Source organism: Vombatus ursinus, unplaced genomic scaffold (genome assembly GCF_900497805.2).
Source record: "Vombatus ursinus unplaced genomic scaffold, bare-nosed wombat genome assembly UNPS02014832.1, whole genome shotgun sequence".
NCBI lineage: Eukaryota > Metazoa > Chordata > Mammalia > Diprotodontia > Vombatidae > Vombatus > Vombatus ursinus.
This window is the reverse complement of record NW_020954610.1, coordinates 17,299,523-17,310,831: the sequence shown is the minus strand read 5'-3', so window position 1 is coordinate 17,310,831 and position 11,309 is coordinate 17,299,523. Positions and strand designations below refer to the sequence as shown.

The window sequence follows — 11,309 nt, the reverse complement described above, 5'->3', positions numbered from 1 at the left end:
GAGGAGGAGAAGAGGATGGAGAAATAGTAGTAGCAGCAGCAGCAGCAGCAACAGTAGTTGTAGTACCACCTCATCCCTCTCTCTCAATGGTAACTTCAAAGGACCTTGGAAGCAAGGAGAGGGAGTTATCCAATGTATTGCTCTTATTCCAAGGAGCTAAATTCTCCTTGTATGATCATCATGGGTGTACTGCCATTGTTTTTTTTTTTTTTTTTCATTTCAAATGTTTTGGAAGCACCTTATTTTGAATTACATGCTCTACTCTGGATCAGGGTGCCTGAAGGAGCTATGGAAAGAGCATTGGCTGTGGAAAGAACATTGAACATGGAGTTGGAAGATCTATTCTCTAGGCAACATTAACACTTAAGAGTTGTGTGACCTCAATCACTTATTCTCCCAGTAACCCAGGATAATTGAATTAGCTGATGTACATAAAGGATTTTATAAACTAAAGCTACATAAATTTTATGAGAGACAGAGGGGCCTAATGGATAGAGAGCCTAACTTAAAGTGTGGAAGACCTTGCTTCAAGCTCTATTTCTCACACACACTGTGTGCTCTTGGGTGAGTTATTTAACATCTCAGTACTCTAGTCAGCTCTCTAGGTAGGAATTTCCTAACTTGGGAGTTCCCTGTACTAATAAACTCACAAGTCAAATTCCCATCCCTTTCTGTTATTCTTATAGTCAACAGTCAGCTAATAAGCATTTATTAAGTGCCTGCTATGTACCAGGCATGGTGATAAGCAGTGGGGATACAAAAAAAAGGGGGGGAATAATCCTTCCTGTCAAGGCGCTCACAGTCCAATGGGGGAGACACCATGCAAACAGCTATGTACGAACAAGATATAGACAGGATGAATTGGAGATAATTAAGTGAAGGAAGGCACTAGCATTAAAGGAGATTGGTAAGACTTTTAGCTGGGACTTGAAGGAAGTCAGCAGATGAAGACAAAGGAGGGAGAGCATTGGGGGTATAGTCAGTGAAAATTCCTGGAGCTGTGAGATGAAGTGTCTTGTGTAAGGAACAACAAAGAGGCCTGTGTCACCAGATCTCAGAGTATGTGGAGGTGAGTAAGGTAAAAGAAGACTAGAAAGGTGGGATGAGGCAGTGTTATGAAGGGCTTACGGTCAATGGATTTCAGATAGAAATGGTCATAGGACAAATTGCTACTCTCCTATTTTTCTTTTATGTTTAATGTTTGAAGCATTTATTGACCAGGTGGACAAAATGATTGCTTTTTGTAATCAAACCTGAGTTAGTACATAATCTTATTTTCTATAGGCTCACTAAAAGCATCTTTGGGACAACTCCAGAAGCAAATGGGATGATGGGAATGAATTGTACTTCATCCTGTTTCCACATACCATTCCCATCTTCCTATCTGCTACTGGAGTTATACTGAATGTGCCTTCAGTGAGACTCCAGAAAATGAGCTTATATCCCAATACTCTGATTCAGTTATGAAAAGCTGTTATTTTATTGACTTCTGCAAATCTGCTGAATATTAAATGTAAACTAACCTGTCAGGTCTGTTGCTATCTGGACTCCATTGAATATGGTTCAGTGAATGAAGATTAAAAATAACAAATTTATGTAGATTTATAATTTATCAAGTACTTTGAATACTTTATTCCCATCATCATCATCTTATTTTCATTTTTTTAATGGTCTTCAGATAGAAACAGTTCTGAGACAAGTAACTACCCTACTTTTGTCCTTTTATATTTAATAGTCTATGGGATCTTACACAAGTGGCTAAATTAAGTTCATTTTGTAGTTGCTGAAACTCTCCTTGGTATAATTGCTGTATTAGACAGGACGGAAATAAAAAAATAAGCATTTATTAAGCCCCTATTATGTGCAATACTCTTTACTAAGCACTTTACAAATATTTTATTTTCACCTGAATTCTGTTTTAATTAAAGACCCAAGAAGCAACAAGCTTATTTTTGTTATGGTACATTACATTATACATGGCTTTTAGTAAAGTAGACAACAGGCAGTCATGTATTTATGCCAGTGCTGAAATCTTACTATAGCCAACTAAGAAATCAAGGTTATCTCTACTTACATTGAGATTGTAATAAATACATGTTTTTACATGCAATAGTTTCTTTGGTTGGTAGGTTTCAGACTGTAGCTGTATACCTACCAGTTACCTTAATAGTGCCTCTGACACAAAAATTAGTATCAGAACCAAAGTGGGATAGATTTTTGTTTTCAAAATCAAACAGCTTAATCTTTTCATGATCCTATTTCTGGTATAATTAATAAAACTGGTAAGAGATGTGGGTAAATGAAATAAAACTTGAAGAGCTGTCAATTAGTTGAACTTCAGAGTCCATCATATTTTCCTTAAGGCTTCATTTTAGAACTGTGATAAATCTTACACAGTGATAATGTTTAGTAGTTTGTGGCTGTTAACCACCCCATAACAACCTCAAAACTTGGTCTTTCACATTTTATTTTATTTTATTTTTTAAAATTTTTTTATTAATTTATTTTGATTTATCAATAATCACTTCTATATGCTTTTGAGTTTAAAATTTTTCTCCCCCTTCCTCCCCACCACCCTCCCCAAGACAGCGCACAATCTGATATAGGCTATACATTTACATTCATATTAAACATATTTGATGTTGTAAGTAGAAATTAAAACCCAATAGGAAGAACCATCAGAAAGAGGAAACAAAACTCAGCAGAAGAGAAAAAAAGTAACAATTCGGCTTCCATAGTTCTTTGGGTGTGGATAGCATTTTCTGTCACAACGCCTCTGGAGATGTCTTAGATCCTGTATTGCCAGGAAGGGTTAAGTTTATCAATATTAGTCATCACCCAACATGGGTGTTATTGTGTACAACGTTCTCTTGGTTCTACTCACTTCACTCAGCATCAGACCATACAAGTCTTTCCAGGTTTTTCTGAAGTCAGCCTGTTCGTCATTTCTTATAGCACAATAGTATTCCATCACATTCATATACCACAACTTGCTCAGCCATTCCCCAATTGATGGGCATCCTCTCAATTTCCAATTCTTTGCCACCACAAAAAGAGCTGCTATGAATATTTTTGTACATGTAGGTCCTTTTCCCATTTGTATGATTTCTTTGGGATATAGCCCTAGAAGTGCTATTGCTGGGTCAAAGGGTATGCACATTTTTATAGCCCTTCGGGCATAGTTCCAAATTGCTCTCTAAAATGGTTGGATCATGTCACAACTCCACCAACAATGCATTAGTGTTCCAATTTTACTACATTCTCTCCAACATTTATCATTTTCCTGTTTTGTCATGTTGGCCATTCTGATAGGTGTGATGTGGTACCTCAGAGTTGTTTTGATTTGCATTTCTCTAATCAATAGTGATTTAGAGCATTTTTTCATATGACTTTAGATGGCTTTAGATGGCTTTAATTTCTTCATCTGAGAACTGTCTGTTCATATCCTTTGACCACTCATCAATTGGGGAACGGCTTGTATTCTTATAAATGTGACTTAATTCTCTATATATTTTAGAAATGAGGCCCTTATCAGAGAGACTGGTTGTAAAAATTCTTTCCCAATTTTCTACCTTCCTTCTAATCTTAGTTGCGTTGGCTTTGGTTGTGCAAAAACTTTTCAATTTAATGTAATCAGAATTATCTATTTTGCTTTTCGTAATGTTCTCTATCTCCTGTTTGGTCATGAATTCTGTTCTCCACAGATCTGACAGGTAAACTATTCCTTGCTCTCCCAGTTTGCTTATAGTATCAGCCTTTATATCTAAATCATGTACCCATTTTGACTCTATTTTGGTATATGGTGTGAGATTTTGATCAATGCCTAGTTTCTGCCACACTCTTTTCCAGTTTTCCCAGCAGGTTTTTTCAAAGAGTGGGTTCTTATCCCAGAAGCTGGGGTCTTTGGGTTTATCAAATAATAGATTACTATAGTCATTGACTATTGTGTCTTGCATACTTAACCTATTTCACTGATCCACCACTCTATTTCTCAGCCAGTACCAAGTAGTTTTGATGATTGCTGCTTTATAATACAATTTAAGATCTGGAATGGCTAGGCCACCTTCCCCTGAATTTCTTTTCATTAGTTCTCTTGATATTCTGGACCTTTTGTTCTTCCAAATGAGTCTTGTTATTATTTTTTCTAACTCTATAAAATAATTTTTTGCTAGTTTGATTGGTATGGCACTGAATGAGTAAATTAGCTTAGGTAGAATTGTCATTTTTATTATATTAGCTCAGCCTACCCATGAGCAACTGATGTTTTTCCAGTTTTTTAGATCTGATTTTATTTTCATGAAAAGTGTTTTGTAATTGTGTTCATAGAGTTCCTGGGTTTGTTTCAGGAGGTAGACTCCTAAATATTTTATAATGTCTGCAGTAAGTTTAAATGGAATTTCTCCTTCTATCTCTTGCTGTTGGGCTTTGTTGGTAATATATAGAAATCCTGATGATTTATGTGGGTTTATTTTATAGCCTGCAACTTTGCTAAAGTTGTTTATTATTTCAAGTAGTTTTTTACTTGATTCTCTGGGATTCTCAAAGTGTAACATCATGTCATCTGCAAAGAGTGATAGCTTTGTTTCTTCTTTGCCTATTTTAATGCCTTCAATGTCTTTTTCTTCTCTTATTGCTAAAGCTAACGTTTCCAGTACGATGTTGAATAACAATGGTGATAATGGACATCCTTGTTTCACCCCCGATCTTATTGGAAATGCTTCTAGCTTGTCCCCATTACATATTATGCTTGCTGAAGGTTTTAGATAGATGCTATTTATTATTTTAAGGAAGACTCCATTTATACCTATGCTCTCTAGTGTTTTTAATAGGAATGGGTGTTGTATTTTGTCAAAAGCTTTTTCTGCATCTATTGAGATGATCATGTGGTTTCTGTTAGTTTTGGTGTTGATATGATGGATTATGTTGATAGTTTTCCTTATATTGAACCAGCCCTGCATTCTTGGTATAAATCCTACCTGGTCATAGTGTATTATTTGTGTGATAAGTTGTTGTAATCTATTTGCTAATATTTTGTTTAAAATTTTTGCATCTATATTCATTAGTGAAATTGGTCTATAATTTTCTTTCTCTGTTTTGACTCTTCCTGGTTTAGGTATCAGCACCATATTTGTATCATAAAAAGAATTTGGTAAGATTCCTTCTTTACCTATTTTACCAAATAGTTTATATAGTGTTGGAATTAATTGTTCTTTAAATGTTTGATAGAATTCGCATGTAAATCCATCTGGCCCTGGAGATTTTTTCCTAGGGAGTTCATCAATGACTTGTTCAGTTTCTTTTTCTGAGATGGGGTTATTTAAGTATTTTACTTCCTCTTCTGTTAATCTGGGCAATTTATATTTTTGTAAATAAATATCCATTTCACTAAGATTGTCAAATTTGTTGGCATATAATTGGGCAAAATAATTCCTAATTGTTGTTTTAATTTCCTCTTCCTTGGTGGTAGTTTCACCCTTTTCATTCTTGATACTAGTAATTTGGTTTTCTTCTTTCTTTTTTTTAATTAGATTAACCAAAGGTTTATCTATTTTATTGGTTTTTTCATAAAATCAGCTCTCAGTTTTATTTATTAGTTCAATAGTTTTCTTAATTTCAATTTTATTAATTTTTCCTTTGGTTTTCAATATTTCTAATTTGGTGTTTAATTGAGGATTTTTAATTTGTTCTTTTTCTAGTTTTTTTAGTTGTATGCCCAATTCATTGATCTCCTCTTTTTCTGTTTTATTTATGTAAGCATTTAGAGATATAAAACTTCCCCTAAGAACTGCTTTTGCTGCATCCCATAAGTTTTGGTATGTTGTCTCATTATTGTCATTCTCTTGAATGAAATTATTAATTGTTTCTATGATTTGTTCTTTGACCCAATCATTTTTTAGGATTAGATTATTTAGTTTCCAATTATTTTTTAGTCTATCTTTCCATGGCCCTTTCTTACATATAATTTTTATTGCATCATGATCTGAAAAGGATGCATTTAATATTTCTGCCTTTCTGCATTGGATTGTGAGGTTTTTATGCCCTAGTACATGGTCAATTTTTGTGTATGTGCCATGTACCGCCGAGAAAAAAGTATATTCCTTTCTATCCCCATTCAGTTTTCTCCACAGGTCTATCATACTTAACTTTTCTAATGTTCGATTCACCTCCTTAACTTCTTTCTTGTTTATTTTGTGGTTAGATTTATCTAGTTCAGAGAGGGGGAGGTTGAGGTCCCCCACTAGTATAGTTTTGCTGTCTATTTCTTCCTGTAACTCCCTGAACTTCTCTAAGAATCTGGATGCTGTGCCATTTGGTGCATATATGTTTAGTAATGATATGACTTCATTGTCTATGGTGCCTTTTAGCAGGATGTAGTTTCCTTCCTTATCTCTTTTGATAAGATCTATTTTTACTTTTGCTTTGTCTGAGATCAGGATTGCTACCCCTGCTTTTTTTTTTTTTTACTTCAGCTGAAGCATAATATATTTTGCTCCAGCCTTTTACCTTTACCCTGGATGTGTCACTTTTTTTCAAATGTGTTTCCTGTAAACAACATATTGTAGGATTATGGTTTTTAATCCAATCTGCTATACGCTTCTGTTTTATGGGAGAATTCATCCCATTTACATTTACAGTTATGATTACTATCTGCGTCTTTTTCTCCAACCTTTTTCCCCCCATTTATGCTTTTCTTTCTCCTTTCTCCTTTCTCCCCCTCACTAGTGTTTTACTTTTGACCAGCGCCTCCTTGGGTCCCACCTCCCTTCTATTATCCCTTTCCCTTTTCTTCCCCTTTACCCTTATTGCTTCTTCCCTCCCTTCTATCCCCCCTCCCTTTTCTTTCCCCTTTCCCCTCCTACTACCTATAGTACAAGTTAGATTTCTATGCCTAACTGATTATGTTATTCCCTTCTTGAGCCAAATCTGATGAGAGTAAGGTTCAAACAATGCTCACCCCCTCCCTTCTTTACCTCTGCTCTAATAGGTTTTTGTGTCTTTTCCTGTAATGTAATTTACCCTTGTCTGCCTCCTCCTTTCTCAGTACATTTTCTTAACTCAGACTAATCTACTTACTTGGATCCATTTAACCTGCTTGATTAAATTTTTTTTTTCTCATTACATCGAAGTCAACTTATATCCACCCCCTTTATGTATACTCCTTTAACATGGTATAATAACAATACAGTTCTCAAGAGTTGCAAGTGTCATCTTCCCTTGTAGGGATGTAAACATTTCGCCCTTATTAACAACATATTGTATCTTTTTGTCCCATTTACTTGCATCTCTCTTGAATCTTGTACTTGAAGATCAAATTATTTGTTGAGCTCTGGTCTTTTTATCAGGAACATTTGGAAGTTGAATATCCATCTCCTTCCTTGAAAAATCATGCTCATTTTCACTGTGTAGTTAATCCTTGACTGCATCCCAAGCTCCTTTGCCTTACAGAATATCATGTTCCATGCCCTATGGTCTTTTAATGTAGAGGCTGCAAGGTCCTGTGTAATCCTGACTGTGGTTCCATGATATTTAAATTGTTTCTTTCTGGCTGCTTGCAGTAATTTCTCTTTAATCTGGTAATTTTGGAATTTAGCTATTATATTCCTTGGCATTTTCAATTTGGGATCTCTTTCAGGCAGGCAGTGGTAGATTCTTTCTATAGTTATTTTACTTTCAGGTTCTAGGACTTCAGGGCAGTTTTCCTTTATGATTTCCTGAAGGATATTGTCCAGGCTCTTTTTTTCATCATGACTTGCAGGTAGGCCTACAATTTTTAAATTGTCTCTCCTGGATTGATTTTCCAGGTCAGCTGTTTTACCCATGAGGTATTTTACTTTTTCATCTATTTTTTCATTTTTTTGTTTCTGTTTGACTGATTCTTGCTCTCTCATACAGTCATTAGTTTCCATTTGTTCAATTCTAATTTGTAACATATTGTTTTTTTCTGTTAAATTTTGTACTTTATTCTCCAATTGGTCAATTGTATTTTTAAGGGATTTATTTTCTTCATCATACTTTTTTTCCAATTGGCCAATTGTGTGTTTTAGGGACTTGTTTTCTTCAGTGAACTTTTTTTCCAGTTGGCCAATTGTACTTTTAAAGGACTCCTCTACCTCTCTCATTTGACTTTTAAAATCCTTCTTGAGTTCTTCTAAGAAGGCTTTTTGGGCTTCAGACCAGTTCATATTCCCTTTTGATGTTGCAGATGTGGGTTTGATGACAGTGTTGACCTCTTCAGAATTTCTGTCTTGATCTTCACTCTTCTCATAATAGGAATCTATAGTACGTTTCTTTTTACTCATGGTGTTTCTTTATTCCCTGGCCTTTAAAGAGATTAAGCTCTCCTGTTGGGGAGCAGTGGGCACCGACCCAAGCTTCTTGTGTTGGGAGTCTAGGTCTTGGTCACTGGCTTTGTGTGCTGGGGCCTCTTATGTTGGCAATTGGAGGCTGTAGGTTTCTGGCAGCTTATCTGGTGTTGGGCTAGAATCAGCAAGGCTGGGACTTTCAGGTAAACTAGGTTGCCTGCTTTTCCTTTCCTTTAGCTTTGTTTAGCTCCTTTTAGATAGGTGCTGCCAGGTGTTTATCTGCCTGGGGCCCCTTGCAGTGCTGCCTCCCTTATTTCTGTTGAGGTACTGGGAGACTTCTTTGCTGTAGAATGCCAAGGCACCTGGTGGTTTTCTGAGCTGGTTTCCACCAGTTACCCCACCCTCACTGAGGCACTCGGAGGTACAGCTGTTGGCGTTTGCCTGCTCGACCACCTGGGCTTCGGGATCTCCTCCTGGTTGGCAGTTGGAGGCTGTAGGGTTCTGACAGCTTACCTGGTATTGGGCTGGAATCAACAAGGCTGGAACTTTTTGGCACCTATGGGTTGCTTTCTTCAGCTCCTTTCAGATAATGCTGCTGGGTGCTTATCCGCCTGGGGCCCTTTGTAGTGCTGCTTCCCTTATTTTTGCTGAGGCACTGGGAGACCCATTTGCTGTAGAATGCCGGGGCACCAGAATCTCCTCCTGGTGTGTTAAAGTGGGTCTTTCCACTAGCCGGCTGGGCAACTCCTGTTTCGTACTGCTTCCCTTCCCCCAGGGTAAGAGGTGCCTTTCCCATTAATCCCTCTAGCTACCTGGGCTACTGCACTGCTGCACCCTGTTTTTCTTCTGGTTCGGCTGTTCCAGGGTTTTTTCTGGGGTGATATTTTCTGGGTTTTCAGAGGTTAATAGGGGAGGGTGAGAGTGACTACCTTTTTACTCCGCCATTTTGGCTCCCAGACGGTCTTTCACATTTTAAAAAATATGAGCAAAGGAAGAGATTAACAGAAAAGGACAAGCCAACTATTGCTGACAGGAAAAAATCAAAAAGTTGGAGTTATGTGACCTATCGCTTAATGTCTGTGTCACCAGCCCTGTGATGCCATTAAAGTCTGTGTTCACTTGATATTCTTATGAATTGATTATTCTCTGTAGTAGTCTACCTTTGCCTCATTCAATTGGGTGCACTAATGACAATTTGTATACTATTTCCAGTAGACAATGTTCAATTTCTGAAGCAGTATTTTCCTATTAAAAACAAACTTGTTCTCATTCTGGATCCAGGGGTGAGCCTTCTAATAGCCTGTAGGTGTCTTGGTGGAATTAGTATTATCAGAACATAATTGAATAATTGCATAGGAGAGTTATTTTACTCTATTTTTATTTTTTTCAGCCAAAGACAAGGTTTATTAAAGATCTGCCATATTGGCTAGACTCTTAAGGAATCTAAGCATTTGCACTGCTAATGCAAGCAGGCCAGATTTTAAGAATCCGAGCACCTTAATAAAGATAAGATGGATCTTGTGGACTGTGGGAGGGATCTAGGAGTGGCCAAGTAGTTTGGGGTGACTGGAGGAGGGGTCTGGAATAAGGGAGTCTAGGGAGGATCTTGATGGGAGTGACTGGGAGGTGCAACGCGGTATAGATAGGTTGATGGGTGGAAAGTGGCTGGGGTCATCCAGAGGTAATGGACAATAGAGGGCTGGGTTAGGTTAAGGGTAACAGAGAATTGGGAAATTGGGTGTAGGTTATAAGGAAAGACCAGTTGATAGGATTATAGCCTCAGGCAAACGCTAGAGACTTCCTTGACCAAGTGGGAGAGTTCAAGTAGAGTCCAAGGTGGGGTTTTCTAGGGCCTGTAGACAAATGGGACCCAAATTCTTTTGGGGTAAAGGGCAAAGGTCTTGGCTTCTTCCTGCTGGCAAGGAGTATAGAGCTGTCCCTGCCTCGACGGGGTCCCAAAGAGGAGGTTGACTAGAACTAAGCACAGGCTGCATCCAGGGGACGATGGGGGGACATTGGCTGGTACCCACTGTTTGCTACTAACTGTAGGTGAATGGCCTGTAGTCAGGAAGACACAAATCTGACAGAAAAGACCGCAGGGCCCACATATAGGGAGAAGTAAAAGTGTAAGAGCCCCATTAAAATAATTTACATTTGTCCTGCAGGATTATCTGATCTTGTTACTTTTTTAAAAGTTTAATTAACACTTTTGCAGGTAGTTTTCAACCCCAGGTTCAATAGTTACACAAATGAATTTGCCAGAGACTGACTTTTACTTCAATTATCATTGAAATTCTCCCCAAATCAAACTGAAGACGTTTCTGATTTAATTTCAGTTGTCTGGGGGTATTGAATGACTACACATTCAGGTCAAAACCGCAAGATCTCCTACACTTGCGTTGATCTTTTACTAACCCTTGCTCTGATTATAGAAATTTGCTATAAAAGGATAAAGCAGGGAGTAGATTTAGTGCCCAAATATGACAAGATAAAACATCCTTAGCTCTGTTTGGATTCAGATGTTATCTGTATCATTATCACGAATTCTATGAAGCCATTGTTGAATCAGGAAGAAGCTTTATTAACGACCTGGAAAGGCTGGGCATCCCGTATGTGTGAGAGCACATGTATTGAAAAATGCACACTTTTTTATTCCCTATTCCACATTCCAATTTCCTTCCCCTGTTTTTCCATTCACTGGGTACTATAGAGGTTACAGCCTACCCGAATTTCCCCACGTGAGTGTGTGCTCCTAATCACATCTCCCACTTCCCACAATTCAGTGACCCCGACCCTTACTTGGGAACACCCCTTTTTATGTTAACCTCAGAACTGGTTTTCTGCAGTTTATTCACCACCAAGAGTTTCTGCAGTTTATTCACCACTTATTCTAATATAACTCCCTTTGTTTAACTTCCACCTAGCCACCAGACTGCATTCCTTAAGGTTTCCACTTGGCTTTCTGTGGAAAATTTCTCTGACTCCAACCTCTGAGTGATATGCAGA

The 11,309-nt window shown here is 37.6% G+C and overlaps 1 protein-coding gene across 1 annotated transcript in view; it reads left to right on the top strand.

Annotated features, from left to right (window-relative positions):
• The window catches only part of SUSD1 (sushi domain containing 1), a 327,082-nt gene that overhangs the window by 191,683 nt on the left and 124,090 nt on the right, over positions 1-11,309 (top strand). The window lies entirely within an intron of this gene.